This window comes from Callorhinus ursinus, unplaced genomic scaffold, assembly GCF_003265705.2.
Source record: "Callorhinus ursinus isolate GAN/ISIS: 27379988/994484 unplaced genomic scaffold, GSC_fseal_2.0 scaffold13, whole genome shotgun sequence".
NCBI classification, from domain to species: domain Eukaryota; kingdom Metazoa; phylum Chordata; class Mammalia; order Carnivora; family Otariidae; genus Callorhinus; species Callorhinus ursinus.
The window spans coordinates 47,250,622-47,266,894 of record NW_027397075.1 but is presented as its reverse complement, the minus strand read 5'-3'; the positions used below and the strand labels follow the sequence as shown (position 1 = coordinate 47,266,894).

The following is a 16,273-nucleotide window of genomic DNA, read 5'->3' as shown; positions in this document are numbered from 1 at the left end:
GCAAAAAGTAGAGACAGATATGGTACGAGCCATGGCCAGAACACCAGGCAGTTCCCAGAGCCCAAAGCCCTGGACTCTGAGGTAGGGAATTGGCTTTGTCCAGAAGTAGCACCACCCAGAGTGTTTAGAATGGCACAGGGTACATGCAGTATTGATAGGCACTCCCCCCACCCCCAAGAAGCACAAGAAAAGTGCTTCTCGGTCAAATCTGTTGAATGATGTTGAGTTCAACCAGTGGTTCTTTGCTGGGTTGCTGAAGGGTGAGAGGTCCAGATGGCGCCCCCAAATGCAAAAGGGGACATTTGGCGTGTGTGCAGATGGTTTTGTTGTCTTCATTCGGGGCAGGGGTGCTACAGGCAGCTCATGGGTGGAGGCCTGGAATGCCGCTCATCATCCTCCCGTGCACAGGACAGCCCCCTACGAAGAGCCCTGCCCCCCTCAGGGTTTCCAGAGCCCACGCACAGGCCCTGCTGGTCACTGATCTCTGCGCTGTTATGGTCTGTTGGCGAGCCCGTCTCCCCACTCGACTGTACAAGGTCTGGGTGGCTGCCAAGTCAATATGTGCGGGTGAGAGAAGGGGAGAGACAGACGAGAAGAGATGTTTGGGCAGGTTTGGGTGGAGGGGGTTGCACCAGCTGGAGTCTGGCTCATGGGGGCTACCCCCACTGGCAGGGTTATTGGGCTTAATTCTACGGGGTCTTTCCAACCTAGCAGCTCTAACCACCCGTAGCTGGGGGTGTGGGAATCAGACCCCGCACTGAGGAGCCGGCCAGATCAGAGTCGGGGATCAACTCTGTGCTAGGCATTGGGGGGGGGTGCTCGGATGAGCATCCCCCACAGCCAACTTTTTCTTCACTGTTCTATTTTTCTCCATAGCATCTTTTAACCCATTTTTCAGTTTATTTGCCTGTCTCTTCTCCTCACTCCCTTCCCCACCTCAGAATGTGGCTCCATAGAGCAGGGGCTTTTCGTCTTTATTGTTCACTGCTTTATTCCCAGGGAATAAAGTGCCTGGCACATGGCATGTGCTCAATTAAAATGTGTGGAAGCACCGAATGTCTGAACGCGCCCCTGCTCTACAGCCTGGAGAGCCAGTCCACCACACACAAGTTCTCCTCCTCTGCACCAGCGAGAATGGGGGCAGTCCCCGGGAGCCTACCTCCTGGACCATGAAGGATTTGTTCACTGTCAACAACGTTAATTCCAAAGCTGCTTTGGGGGAAGATGCAGGAGCTTCACACATACACCCTGGATAGTCCCTGAAAAATCTGGAATGATGGACTAACACTGACCCGAGGGAGGAGAGAGCAGGCCAGGATGATGCAAAAGGCCAAGCAAGCTGGCAGCCAAATGAAGTTATGGCCAGTTGACAGGACAATGGCACGAACAAAGGCCTCCCTGCCTCCTGGAACTGCTGCCAAGCATCATGACACACAGGGCTAATTGCATCTGAGGGCACGGCGCTGCCTAGGAGCGGCCCGCAGGGCTGGCGGGGCTTTAGTCACTTGCCGGCTTGCCTGAAGAAGCCCATTCATCACTGTGCAGGGCCAACACAGTGCAGCCCAATTACACACAGGGATCGAGGACCAAGGTGGGGAGGGCAAGTGCCTGCCGGTCCCCTTGGAAACACATGCAAGAAATTAAAAAGGCATGAGTAGAAGGAGATGTCTGGGTCTAGCCAGGCTTGCCAGGGAATTGTGTGTCTGTGGGGGGCCGCTGACCGCAAAGGCTGTGGCCCATAGGGCTTTGGTTAAGCTCGGGCTCATGGGCTCATGGGCTCATGGCCTGGTCTATAGGCAAAGATTTTAAAAAACCTGGGCTCAAATCCCAGCTAACTGTCCAAGCTGGGGTTCCAGGTGCTGTCATTTTGAGCTCTGTGGCCTCAGGCAAGTCATCCATAAGAGGTGTATGTGGGTGAAGAGAAGGTTTATCTGCTCAGCTCGCCTAACAGGTTTACTGGGAAAATTAAAAAGATGGGGCAAAAGGAAGGGCCTTGGGAATCAGCCTGGAGTGCAGGAAGGCACGGGAGGGATGCTGCCCGGTCCCCGACCCTGTCCCAGGGCTTTGTGCATTGGAAACAACAGCCAAGCATGTGAGGGTGGCCTGTAGTCACCCATGGAAACCAAATGGCTTTCACGGCACACCCTTCATCTGCAGGAGATGCCTTTTCAGATCTTCAGGCAGTTCTTAGAATCCCACTTCAGGCTCCCTGGCCGGCAAGCTTATGGACACGCACAGACAAACAGTTCATTTGGGCTGTTCTGAATGGTTACTTTAGGCAGATACATTTAAAATCAGCTTATAATCCCACGGCATTTTCCACTTTGTAAAACTCATACAAATGTAATCCTTAACTAACACTAGAAGATTGGCATGATTATTCTTTTACAAAGCATAATTTTAAAGGATCAGAGAGGTTGGGTGAGTTTCCCAAAGCTGTAGAGCCAGTTTGTATCAGAGACAAGCTTTGCGTCCAGGCTCCTGATTGCAGGTTAGACTGATGCCTGCTGGGTAGACAGAACTGCTCACCTTCCAGAGTGTCATCTTCTCCTTCTCTTCTAGGGTCTGTGGTTTGGGGCCCACATTTGTTGTCTGCATTGCTTAACCACCTTCCCTGACAAATCTAAGCAGAACCGTCTTCCGGAAGGGGATGGCCTGGAACACAGAATTCTCCCTGGGGAAGGTGGGCCTGGGCAGCTTTCTGAGCAGGTGCTGTTCCACTGGGATCCTGAGCAAGGCAGGGCACCTTCCCTCCTGGGCATCACGCTGTCTTGAGGACTGCAGACATGGCCCTTCCAACATCTACCGTTGCTGAGAAGGTGGTTACAGTAGATCTCCTAGGTGCAAGATGATGGACACTCTCTCTCTTTAAAATAAGCACAGTGCATGTACTTCCCTGTGGAGAGCTTGTGTCTGGATTCTGAATCCTGAGAATAAAACAGAGGGAAGGGAACTTTAGTTTATACTAAAAACGAATGTGCTCTCTGATTTTTAAACGACACTTCACATATTACCAATCCACATCTAATTCTTACCATAGCCCTGTGAGAGTAGTTATAACCCTGTGAGGCACTATAATTCCATTTTAAAGACTGGGGACACTGAGGTTTAAAAGGGTATAGATGACTTGTCCGAAGTCACACAGCTGATACATGGTAGTGATGGACCAAAGACCTGGTTCTTCTGTCTACAGGTTCAAGGCTTTTCACAGATGGCAACATTTTTTTTTTACTTTCCATGGGGGAGAAGTTTACTAACAGTAAATTCCAAGGTTGATTAGAGCGAGGCACTTCTAATGGGGATCACTTTAAATTCCTTGTAACATTATTACTTTTCTCTAGAATCATAAAATCAGGCTAATGGCATCTAATCTACCCTTATCACAGACCCATGATCCGATGTCTTAGCAGGTGTTGTGTGAGGACAGAGTCGTGTATGAAGAGACTCACCAGTCACTGCTTGAGGTTAGGTGCTTGCGTGCTGCCTGAGACTGTCTTTAGAGATCCCAGGCTGGGCTAGTGGCCCAGCACCTAGTGGTGCTTCAACAAGCACTCACAGAGCAGCACAAGGTTCCTCGCTGGATGCCCACAAATTTAAGAATAAGTGTGTAGCATAGTCCCTATCTTCAAGGAGTTTACACTTGATAGGAAGGTGAGATTTGTTATAAATTTTGAATGGCAATGAACAAAACAGAATGGAATGAAGTACCCATCTTTTTGATACAGAAGCCAAAAAGGCTTCATGAAGGAAGTAGGTCTTGAGTGGGTCTTGAGAACGGGTAGGACTTAGAGGGGGAGGCTTTCCATTCTGGTGGAGGATAAAGTGCCAACAGCAGGTGGAGTGTGAGGGATGCATGGCTCCTAGCACTCTGGCCACAGGGCACACATTCCCCGAGTCCTGGAAGAGCCAGGTTTTAATCTCTGAGTCTTTGTTACCTCTTCTGGAAAGAACCTCTCTCTCTTGCTTCCTTGTCCCCCTCTCTCTCATGCCCCATCCACCTGTTAACACTGGTCAGTTCAACCTCCCTTCCATTAGGAGACCACCCGTGACCCCTGCAGGGCTTCGCCTTCCTTTGCACGGCACTGGGCATGTGGCATGATGATGAGTTCATAAGTCTGTGACCCTTGAGAACAGGGATTCCTTGCTGTTGGTTTTTGCATGGTCATTTGTTGAATAAACACAAATGAAAGATGGCAATGCAGATGGCATGAACAAATCTGCAAGAAGACTCCTGCTACAGGAACATGTGGGCTAACACCCAGAACCAGTGTGGCCCTGTGCCATTGCATGTACGATGCCTAATAAATCTGAATTAATGTTTCTTTGATGAATGAATGGTTGATGGACTGAGTTATATATACATCATGATGAAAATCCATCATCACTATTCAGCTAAAACTTGATTGATGTTTCAGTTTTCACCTTATTTCCTTAAAGTCCATGAAGCTTAAACCAGGGAAGAGTCAAATTGTGCAGGGCAGGTAAGCAATGTCCAGAGGGAAGTGAGACTGTGGGCCTGAGCTGAGGGCTTAGCAACAGCCAGCAGGCGATGGGCAGCGTCTGGAAAGGCAAGAGAGGCGCTAGAGACGTGAGCAGGAGCCAGGGAATTCAACTCTTTCCTGAGGACATGGGGCACAAGTAGACCTTGAAGCAGGGTCTGTTATAGGATTATTATTTTTTTTTCTTCTTTTAAAGACAGAGGCCCCTGACTGAAATGGAGAGAATGCACCCAGCCAGAGCAAGACTTAGGACCCAGAAGACTGGTGTTAAGGTTATTACAGAAGCTTGGGTGTGAGCTGGCTGAGGCTGCACTAGGGGGTTGGCTATGAGCACAGAGAACAGCAGAGGGGTTAGTGAGCGGGAAGGAGTGCGCACGGACAGGACCAGTGGCAGCCTGGCCTGGCAGGGACCCAGGGGTGCTGGTGATGCAGGTACAGGAAAAGGAGCTGAGAATGATCTGGCTGAGGAAGCCAGGTGGATCCTAGTTAAGCTGAATCTGGAATCTGGAAGAAGAGGTACAGTTGGGCTGAGAGGGAAGAATGAGTTATTTCCAGAATTTTTCTACATGTAGGCTTTGTTCTGAGTCTAAATTGTATGATTTTCAGAGATGTAGCTATACGTGGATACTGATAAATTATGCTTTCTTAATTAACATAATACTTTCCCACATTATTACAGATGCTTCTTAAACATTATTTTTAATAAGGGGCAAACTGGGAATAAATACGCAACCTGTCAGAGAAAGTGAGTCAGACGTGCTAATGGAAGAGGGTTTCCCATGCTACACAAGCACAAGAGCAGGCCACTGGCCCGTCAACAGGTCTTCTAGGAGGGCCTGTCCTCAGCCTGGTGAGTGATACAAAGAACTCATGGAGAGCCTACAGTCATACTCCAGAGGCCCTGGGGGAGAGCACACCAGCTGCGGTGAGGTCTCGGTCACAGGCACATAGCCTGCGAAAGATATGAGGGACCCAGAGAGCAGTCTTGGCCTCAGCAGTTGGAGGGGGTTGGCCTGGGGGGAGTCTCTGTGACTACGAAGGAGGGTCTGAAGAAAACGTCCCCAACAAGCTGGGAGGAGAAAATGAGACTCTGTCCTTGAGAGTATTTCGCAATCTCAAAAGCTGAAAACAAATACTATCATTATTACCCACATTCAAAACCATTAATTCAAAACCGATGGAAGTTTTCCCAATATTCATCTATAAAGCCACAGGGTAGAAAGGAGACATTTTTGCTACACTCCACTTTGCATCTTTTGAATCATTCAGCTGTAATTAAAAAAAAATACATTAAATCTATGCAAACCAATTCTCTCTTGTTCATTGACAGCAGTGACGGAGAAACAAGTCAGATCACTGGGGGTTTTTTGACTTGTTCAGAAAGAAATCATAAAAAGAAAGGGAATGATTGCATCTCACAGTGACTTTTTTTTAAAAGATTTATTTATTTATTTATTTATTTGAGAGAGAGAGAGAGAAACAGCATGAGAGGGGAGAGGGTCAGAGGGAGAAGCAGGCTTCCCACTGAGCTGGGAGCCCAATGTAGGGCTTGATCCCAGGACTCCGGGATCATGACCTAAGCCGAAGGCAGTCACTTAACCGACTGAGCCACCCAGGTGCCCTCACAGTGACTTTATTCATTTGAAAAGCATGATGCCCATTCCTAGAATAACACTGAATGATCACATATTAAGAGAAAATGAGCCAGAATGGCTTTAGGGGATAAGGACATGGCATTAATGTATAGGACTTAAATTCCAGTTCGGTTAACCTTCTTGGTGCCTCAGTTTTTACATATGTAGAATGGGCATAGCAAAACCCACCATGAAGAATCATTATGAGACTCAGTTGGGAGAACTTCAGTGAAGGCAGCTAGCACCAATGACCTGAAACTCTATCCATGTCTGTCCACTGAATCTTAGAAATACCAACTTTCTGCAATTATTTTTTTATTATATAGTAAGTTGTCTCTGGAAATAAGCACCCAGGGCTAGGATGGGGTGACCAACTGTAGGCTAGGGTTCAGATTCACCCATGACTATTCCTGTTTTAGTATAAAAAGTCCTGCATCTCATTGCTGCTATGAACATTGGGGTGCATGTGCCCCTTCTTTCCACTACATCTGTATCTTTGGGGTAAATACCCAGTAGTGCGATTGCTGGGTCACAGGGTAGCTCTATTTTTAACGTCTTGAGGCACCTCCACACTGTTTTCCAAAGTGGCTGCACCAGCTTGCATTCCCACCAACAGTGTAAGAGGGTTCCCCTTTCTCCGCGTCCTCGCCAACATTTGTTGTTTCCTGCCTGGTTAATTACCCACCATTTGCACTGACATGGATGGAACTCGAGGGGATTATGCTAAGTGAAATAAGTCAAGCAGAGAAAGTCAATTATCATATGGTTTCACTTATATGTGGACCATAAGGAATAGCATTAGGAGAAGGAAGGGAAAAATGAAGGGAGGGAAGTCGGGGGGGGAGACAAACCATGAGAGACTATGGACTCAGGGAAACAAACTGAGGGTTTCAGAGGGGTTTCAGTGGGGGGACGGGTTAGCCCGGTGATGGGTATTAAGGAGGGCACGTACTGCATGGAGCACTGGGTGTTATACGCAAACAATGAATCATGGAACAGTGCATCAAAAACTAATGAAGTACTGTATGGTGACTAACATAACATAAAAAACAAAACAAAACAAAACAAAAAAACCCTGCATCTCAGAAGATCCCTCAGTCCCGAGCAAACTAAGAGGTTGGCCAACCTAGCAATAATGGTCACCAATGATGCCATCAAGAACCAAGTTACTTTCTTTTTTTTAAGTTGGCCCTTCTGACTGTTGCTTATTGCATCACGATTGTAAGATGGCTAATGCACTTCCAGCCATCATGTTTGCATTCCAGGCAGGAAGGAAAGGGAATGGCAAAAGGATCAAAGGCTTTCTCTAGAGAGGTCTGCCAATTACTCTGGAAAGAAAGATTTTCTTGAAGATTTGCACTTACACTTCACTGGCTAGAACTGTTTCACATGGCCACTTCCAGCTGTAAGAGTAGCTGGGAAAACTGAGGACAGTTGACCTTAGAACAATGTGGGGATCAGGGGCACCAACTCCCTGTGCAGTGGAAAATCCATGTATAACTTTTGACACCCTAAAAACTTACCTACTAATAGCCTACTGTTGACCAGAAGGTTTACCCTGAACATAAACAGTCAAGACATATTTTACATGTTATATGTATTACATACTGTATTCTTACAATAAAGAAGCTAGAGAAAAGAAAATGTTATTAAGAAGATCATAAGGAAGAGAAAAGAAACTTAGAGTAGTGTACTGTAAAAATTCCACACAGAAGTAGACCCGTGCAGTTCAAAGCCATGCTGTTCAAGATCAACTGTATTTTGCTTCCAGCCCCAAAATAGAGGAGGCCAGGAGAGAAAGTGATGGAAGCCTCTGGGTGGCCAATCCACAGTGTCTGCTACACCCCCTCCCTCTTTGTTACCCCCAGCCAATGCTGAGCACCTGCTGTGTGACAGGCAGTGTGCTAGGATCTGCGAAGGGCAGAAAGATGAGAACCGTACAACCCTCACGCCAAGTAAGCTTACGGTCTGGTACAGTCTGACATAAGGCAGGTGGGATTATGTCAGAAGGCAGACAGGAGAGAGTGGGAAGCGTGCTGGCAAATCCTGCCCAGGATGCAGGCAGGAATGACAGGGTTGGTGGATTAGCCAGGCAACAATGAACATGATGCATCTTCCAAGCAAGGATAAACCCAAAGATGTGAGGGCAGCCCTTGGCAACAAGAAAGCTCCAGGAAGAAAAGCCAGTGGGTGTGAGAAGAAGGAATGTGTGTGTAGCCTAAGTACCTCTTATCTCTGTAAATGACCTGGCCTTGGGGGCCTTTGGTTGTTGCTATGGCTTTAGGGAGCCATTTGGAAAACAGGGTATGCACAGGTCTGAGAGACCTTGAAGTACACCCACCAATGAGCTGTAAGAACTCCTCATGGAGACAAGTCACCTAGAGTAAATGAGATTCCAAACCCACCCTTGAGAAAGAGAAAGCCAAACCCATATCGTCTGTCTGCGGATCCTGTTGGGCACCCGAGCCCTCACCTTACCCCTGTTTCCTAGCCTTTTGGGCTCTGAAGCCGGCCCCCTCCTCTCCTGCAGCCTCCGCTCCCCCAGCTCAGGGGGAGCTCTCTGCCCCTCCCCCAGCCTCTGCACTGCCTGGCCAGCCCCCCCGAGCCAGGCAGTGCAGAGGCCGTGGCCCCAGTTGCCAACCAGCGCCGGTGCCTGGCGCCAGCAAACTGCCCAGGTTTCTAGGCGAGTGGCAGCACATCCCACCTGCCCTGGGTGGTGCTGGCCACGCAGCAGATCCATACCTGTCCCTCACAAGCCTTACATTACCTCACGGAGGCAGCAGACAACCCCACAAGGCGGGGACACATATCCCCAGGTAGCTCAGGAGGAAATGAGGTCCGGGGAAGTTAGGAAAACTGCCCCAGATGACCCAGCTGTTTAGTGGAAGAGGTGGGACTTCAACCTGGGTTGGATTCTAAGGCCTCCGCTTTTCCCGCTGTTGTGCACCATTTCTCTGTACACAGCTGAGCTCTCTCTCCCTAGTTCCGCTGCCTGCAAGCTTGCCTTCGCCCAGATCCCTGGCTCTGATGGCATCCTCTGGGGAAGGGTCTTGATCGCCAAAGCCTGTGATGAAGCTTCGTTGATTACTCCACCCAACAAATATTTATTGAGTACCCCCTATTGGCCAGGCACCGTGCTGGGCTGCTCTGTTATTTTCTGCTGCCTCAATTTGCCCACAGCTGGGCCCGCTGACCTGTTTGCAGCCTGGGCCTGGCATGGCTGCCTCTGAGGCTGTCCCAGTACCGGCAGTGCCACTAGCCACTGCTGTCATCACTCAGGGGTTCCGAGGACGGGAAAGAGGTGAAACAGCCACCAGGTCCATCCGATTCTTGACAAACAATATGGTGAAAGTGGAGATTACAAGAGAACATATTTGGTGCGTTGGGGGGGGGGGGGGGGGCATGAGCTGCCCATAGTCACTCTCTGCTCACTGAATGGAGGGTCCTAGAGGGGCGCCATGGAGGCACAAGAAATGGAGACTTGGTGGGGGAGGGGCAAAAGGGGTAAAACCCAAGTTTACTCAATGTAACTGCATTTTTTTTTCTATTTGTAAAAGTAATACATTGTGGTCATTGTGGAAAATTGGAAAGTACTAAAAAGCATAAAGAAAAAAGAAAAAAGAACGTAAAAATTTGGCAATTACTAAAAGTGTAAAGAAATAACTAAATACACTGTGTGATGATAACTACAGTTAACATTTTGTGTGTTTACCTCTAGATTTTTGTCTGTGCACACATGCGAATTTATTCTGTACATACTATTCTGTGGCAATATTGTATCACTTCAGGGCGCCTGGGTGGCTCAGTTGGTTAAGCAACTGCCTTCGGCTCAGGTCATGATCCTGGAGTCCCGGGATCGAGTCCCACATCGCGCTCCCTGCTCAGCAGGGAGTATGCTTCTCCCTCTGACCCTCTCCCCTCTCGTGCTCTCTCTCATTCTCTCTTTCAAATAAATAAATAAAATCTTTTTTAAAAAATCTTTTAAAAAAATTGTATCACTTCACACTATATTGATACCCCACTTGAGCAACTGTTTCGGGAAGAGGTCCTTTTCAGCAGCCCCACAGGATTCCATCGCATGCGTGCGCCATAATTTCTCTGGGCTGTGCCTTTCCATCCCCGTTTTGTCCTAAATAAATAATGCTGAGATGAACCCCTTTGAACGTAAGTATTTGCACACACATCTGACTTTTTCCCTTGGGCTGAACTCTGAGGGACACGGTGTGACAAACCACTTTGGCATGATCTGTCTCTCTGCCCAGAAAGGAAGGATGGATGGGACGGCAAGTGTCACCACCAGGCCTTCTGAGCAGGAACTTTAGGGATACCCAAAGGGGGACATGCCGAAGCCCCAAATCTTCACTTTTCCTACAGATTTTCTTTGAAGGACACTGCTTTACTACTCAGAACTCCTCAGCTTAGAAATCTGAGGAAACCAGCTCAAGAAACGGAGACAAGACTGTCAGGCAGGAACCTAGCCAGTCCTCAGAGAGGGCCTGGGAAAGAGGAATACCAGATTTCCTCTCCTCTCCCTCTCTCTCCTCTCCTCATCGCTTCTCATGGACCAGTGTGTCTCCAACTTGAGAGCGCACCAAAATCACTTACAGGCTCATTAAAACACCAAGTGCTGGGTTTCTGATTGAGCACGTCCGGGGCAGGACCGAGAATCTGCATTTCTAATACATTCCCAGGTGATGCTGACGCTGCTGGTCCAAGGACTACGCTGGGAGAACCAATGCTAGAGTACAACATGGCTGCTGGTGCAGGGCAGACACCTTCCAAGACGGCTACCATGCCCTGGTTTCTGAGTGAATCCCACCCTCTCACCGTGATCCTGCCTCGTGGCACCAAAGCCAGGATGTTACCATGTTCCATCAGGAAAAGACCTCCCTCCCAAGAGGATTAGGCCCAAGAGGGGGTTGAGGTCGCTAAGGCCTTTTTCTGAGAAATGACTCCGTCCGCGCTCAGGCGGTTCTCTCTCTCACAGTCTAACTTGCTTTCCTCTGGCCTGACACCTGGATGCTGAGCAGTGGTGTGTAAGGAGCGTCTCCCTGTCTCAGACCACAGGCTCCAAAGCGCTCCTCCGGTCCGCGTAGCCGTGAAGCAGGGCTTGCTGGGGAAGTCTGGGTGACCCTCCACAGGATAGGGCCATAAGTAAGGAAGGGCCCTTCCCCGGGTCTTGGGTTGCTTCAAGCCAAGAGGCAGCCAACAGTGGGGAACTTACCATCCACCGAGAAGCTATAGAGGAGCTCTGGTGAAAACACTATGACATGGTGAGAGGTCTTGTAAGATTATAAAAGAAGAACCAACACTTAACTGCACTCCTACTTAATGCCAGGCACCGAGGACCTTACGTTGATCGCCTGATTTAATCTTCCCTACAAACTTATGAGTGCAGAGCTGGGATAATATGTATTATCATCCCCATGGAACAGATGAAGAAATTCAGGCACAAAGGCTAGGGTGCTTGCTCAAGCCCACTCAAGCTCTTAACGACCACTCTGCAGCTACTCCTGGGAGAAGCCAGAAAACTAAAAAAGGGCAGAGGGGAGGAAACAAATGCACGTTTTCCTTAGTTCAACCATTCTATTAACACTCCAAGGAGGGGACAACTATCGCTGTTTTATCGGCAAGGAAACTGAGACGTAGTGAAGAAGCTTCCCAAGGTCACACAGCTGGTGAGAGCCGCCCCAGTCATGAAGCCCAGGCCTGTGAGCCCCCAAAGCCCATCTGCCCCCACATCTACCAGTATACTTCCCAGGAGACGTTCCTTGCCACGGGGGATACAGGCAGGCTTCAGCGTAGGTGGCACTGGTCAGCTGTTTGTTCAGTGGACAGCGACAGCAGGGCTACAAGCCTGCGATGAATAAACACTTGGGGCGTGAAAATGCACGGCCCATATGTCAACAGAGGAAGGGCACATAATGACATATTCTTGAATAGACTTCTAACTGGACAATTAAAAAAATCACATCTGGGGGCGCCTGGGTGGCTCAGTCGTTAAGCGTCTCCCTTCGGCTCAGGTCATGATCCCAGGGTCCTGGGATCGAGCCCTGCATTGGGCTCCCCGCTCGGCGGGAAGCCTGCTTCTCCCTCTCCCTCTCCCCCTGCTTGTGTTCCCTCTCTCGCTGTATCTCTCTCTGTCAGATAAATAAATAAAATGTTTATAAAAAAATCACATCTGAATATTGTGACAAGCAAAAGGGATTACAAAATTAGTACATATTAAAAATTCAGGATATAAAACTATTTACTATTACTATTTAAGATTTCAATTTAATATATATATGTATCTCCTATATATACGTGCCACATATATGTTATATCTATATCAGCCTGGAAGAAAATACACTATCTAGTTAAGTGGACTTCCCAGGACGGTAGGCTTATGAATGACTTTTATTTTCTTTTTTACTTTTCTTTCTGTATTTCCCAAACACAACAATCTTGCATTACTTTTACAGCCACCAAAAGAAATCCAGTTTGTTTACAAAGATGCAAGGGCTGAGCTTCTTTCCTGACGCCATCTATCAGAGAGAGGATGACGTCCCTCATCCCAACCCTCTTCTCCTGCCTTCCTGCTTCACAAGTTGGCTTTCCAAGACTTTTCATTTGGGAGTTGTTGATGTTTACTTTACCTGTTGAAAAATAATTTTTGTGGGGGTGGGAGAGATGGCGTTCAATGGTTCCCGGGGGGTCGGCTCTGACGCCCTCAGGGAGGGCTCTAGTTTAGCAGTTTAACCATGCCTGGAACACACACGGGAGCCCTGGTCTCCTCTGAGTTTCTCCCCACCCCCCACCCCCCTGCCCCGGCCAGGTGGATGTGGGCTTTCCCCTGAAGTCCTCAGCAGACTTCTGAGCACATAACCCTTGAGGCTCGTTTTGCTCTACCTCTCTGCACTTAAATGATTGCCTCTTTAGAAAGCAAACCCTCAAACACAAGTTGAAGTTCCTACGATCTTTAAAAGCTTTAAAAAAATCAACCAATCTGAAACTTGGTGATTTATAATGATAAAGTTGACTCCGTTTTTTAATTTTTTGTGATTACGCTCTCATAAATTTCCATTTGTATTTGGAGGATTTTGACACAGGTGCTAAGGTATATAAAAATAATTCTGGAGCTACATAAAAAGAAATCAGATACAAAGAATGGCCACTAAAGATTGAAACAAAAAACGAGCTTCAATTTAAAAACTAGTCCTTAAGGTGACTTAAAAAAAGAATTCAAAAATCCCCCCTGCCCTCCCCGTACCTAGATTTGAAATGGACCTTTCCTCCTCCGCCCTGTGTAATATTTTTAAAAGTCTTGGGCTCCATTTTCAAACTAAGTTCTGTATTTTTTAAGGGTGACACATGCCAAGTAACCAGAAACTGGCCTTGGCTTGGAAATCCTCCCAGTTCTTGTAAACATGCCATCACTAGTTCCTTTCAGGATGATGAAGCCTATTGATTGGCTCAGATCAGCTTGTGACCCAGCAGTGGTATTAGACATTGGCTATAAAGCATCTCCTTATGAATTTTTCATTGGCTTGAGTGTCTGGAGAGCTGGGCAGCTGCCTCCCCGAGTGTTCACTCTCCTTCCTCGCCCTCCCTCCTCCTCTCTGTGTCTCAGGGCTGATGATGCCACTCTGCAGGGCCACGTTATTGGATCAGAGCAATTAGCTTTACAGTCTGATTTTCTGAGTCGAATCCAATTTATTTTTCAGGTGCAGCGGGCTTACGAGTAGTCATGTGCTTTTTGTTTTGTGATGGCATCACAGGATTACTAGCAGATGCAGTAAACTGAAGTCATTTCCCATTAACCGTATTCCCCATGATACTAAGCCAACGTGTCACTTTGCAGTTGCATTCCCGAGCATTCTTCAGGAGAAAGAGTGCTTCCAGCCGCTCAAGTAAAAGCTGACAAAGAGGCAAACTCTTGAGAAGCACTATGTCAGGCACTTCCAAAAATACCTTAGCTCACGATTCTCTTAACACCCCCAAGAGAGGAGGAACATTATTCCCCCGTTTACGCTGGTAGAAAGTGAGTGTCTGAGAAATTCGGTAGTCTCTCAGAATTCATATTGTGGATTTATCAACCTCACGCTGAAGTAGGTGGGAGGATGAAACCCCAAGACCCCAGACTTGATCAGGTGCCCAGAGCTAATCCAAGAGTCATCTTCTTTTGAGAGAACAGGGAAATCTTCACTCCGAGCAAACCTGTGTCCTGCTACACCTGCCACCCCCGCATCCTTGCTCCGGGTATTATATTCTAGATCTGGACTCCATGAAAAATTCAAGTTCTCGTGTCTAGAAATAGAGTTTGTTCCTATTAACATCTGTATCCAGGTGAAACTGAGTTAAAGTAAACTTCAAGTGCCAATTTAGGGGAGAAAATAACACAAGGTCAGTAGGGTCAGCAGTGGTTAGAGAAGGGTAGAGGGCTGAAGGATTAACTGTGAGGGTGGATGAGCCTTCTCTCTCATGTGCATGGCCCTTTCTCTGGTCCTGCTTCCTTTGCAAACCCTGGGGCCCTTTGAGAAGCCTTTAACACAAGGTGAGTGAGCACTCTGAGTCCCTATTCTAACTCAAGGATAGCCATTCTGGAATATCACACGTGAAAGGAACCCCCATCTGTCCTCTAAATTACTGCCTAGATCCACAGTCCTCACTCCCAGGGGACATCTTCTCTGCTTTCTGATGTTTCATCCTGAGGAAAGAGCTCTTGGTAGAATACCATAAAGTCACTTCCTTACAACCACGCTCTCCGAAAGCTTTGGAGGTTCTCATTGCCCCGTCAGCGAACAGCTTTCAGGATCACCTTTGTAATCTCATTCACCCCTAAGACCTCCACATCCACCACAGTCAGGAGGGCATTTCACCGGCCCACAGGAAGACAGCCCTCATACTTGTGCTGTCTTCAGGTGTGTCCCACAGGCTGGAAGTTGCCTTCTCTTCCCCACTCTAACTAAAGCCAACCTTCAAATTCAACTTAGAAAGGCTCCTCCTGCTGTTTCAGTCCCTCATTATTCCAGCTTTGAAGCCATCAGTAGACTCATCCCACCATTAAGTGCAGACCACAGTCAACCCCCAGATCATCATTTAACACGATCCCAGTGCCTAGCACGGAACAGGGGTCCATGATGTCAGTGACCCAAGTTAATTACTCTGGCTGGGCTCACTGTGTGGCTCCTTCCTGGTTCCTATGTAGTTTCTTCTGACATGCTGTTTCTTGCTTTCCCTTGTATTTACACATCTTTATCTTCTTCCACAGAATCTAGTCCATGCTGCTACTCTAGGAGGTCATCAGCAACTACCTGTTGACTGGCCATTGGCAATGGAATATATGATGGGATGCTATGTAACAGACAGACATGAAACTGGACTGGTGTGTAGTTTGAAAATTGGGGGCAAGTTAACCTCCTAATGGTGGAACATCTAAGAAACCAGTCAAACACCTCTGTCTTTTCGCTGTCCTCCATCCTGTTCCCAGCAAATTTCTTAAGAGAGGAATCTGTATCTATTCCCTTCATTTCATAACTTGTCCACTTAATCTGATTTTATTTCCCACAATCCCTCCACACAGATGCACACTCTCTGAAATGCTCTAACATCCAGATATAATAGCTTTTCTGGAATTCTAGCCTCACTAGCCTTCCCAATGAATTTGACATTGCTGTTAACTATCTTCTTGAAAAATCTCCTTCCCTCATCTTTGGAGTGATTGGAATACAGTTTGCCTCCCATCTCTGACTAACTTCATTTTTGTCTCCTTTCTTGGCTCCTCTCGTGCCTTACTTAAAACATGGTGTGTCCTAAGATGTGTCCTCAACTGAATGTCTCCTCCTTGCCCATACCTCTTCACTGGTGATCTCAACTACTCCTACTTTTTCAGTTAACACCTCTGTGCAGATGCTCCCAGATCTTTACCCCCCAACGTATCTACAGAGTTCTTTCATATTTCACCTGTCTGCTGGGCCACATTGTCTAGATAATCCTTCTAGTCTTTCAAAAGCAGCCATTTAAAAGTGAACGAATCAACTTCTCTTCAAACTGCCCCCTCCTAACTTCCCTGTTAATACTTGTGAAAGAAAACATGCCACTGACATTGAAATACATCCAAAACTGAATAATTGTCCACTCCTTCATTTCTCTCAGTCC

The 16,273-nt window shown here is 47.6% G+C and overlaps 1 long non-coding RNA gene across 1 annotated transcript in view; it reads right to left on the bottom strand.

Moving 5' to 3' along the window:
* Positions 1-2,263: 2,263 nt before the first annotated feature.
* The window catches only part of LOC141374027 (uncharacterized), a 38,080-nt gene continuing 24,070 nt past the window's right edge, over positions 2,264-16,273 (bottom strand). Inside the window, exon 3 of the long non-coding RNA XR_012380581.1 lies at positions 2,264-2,927. This is a non-coding gene — a long non-coding RNA (uncharacterized lncRNA). The remainder of the gene's footprint in view (positions 2,928-16,273) is intronic.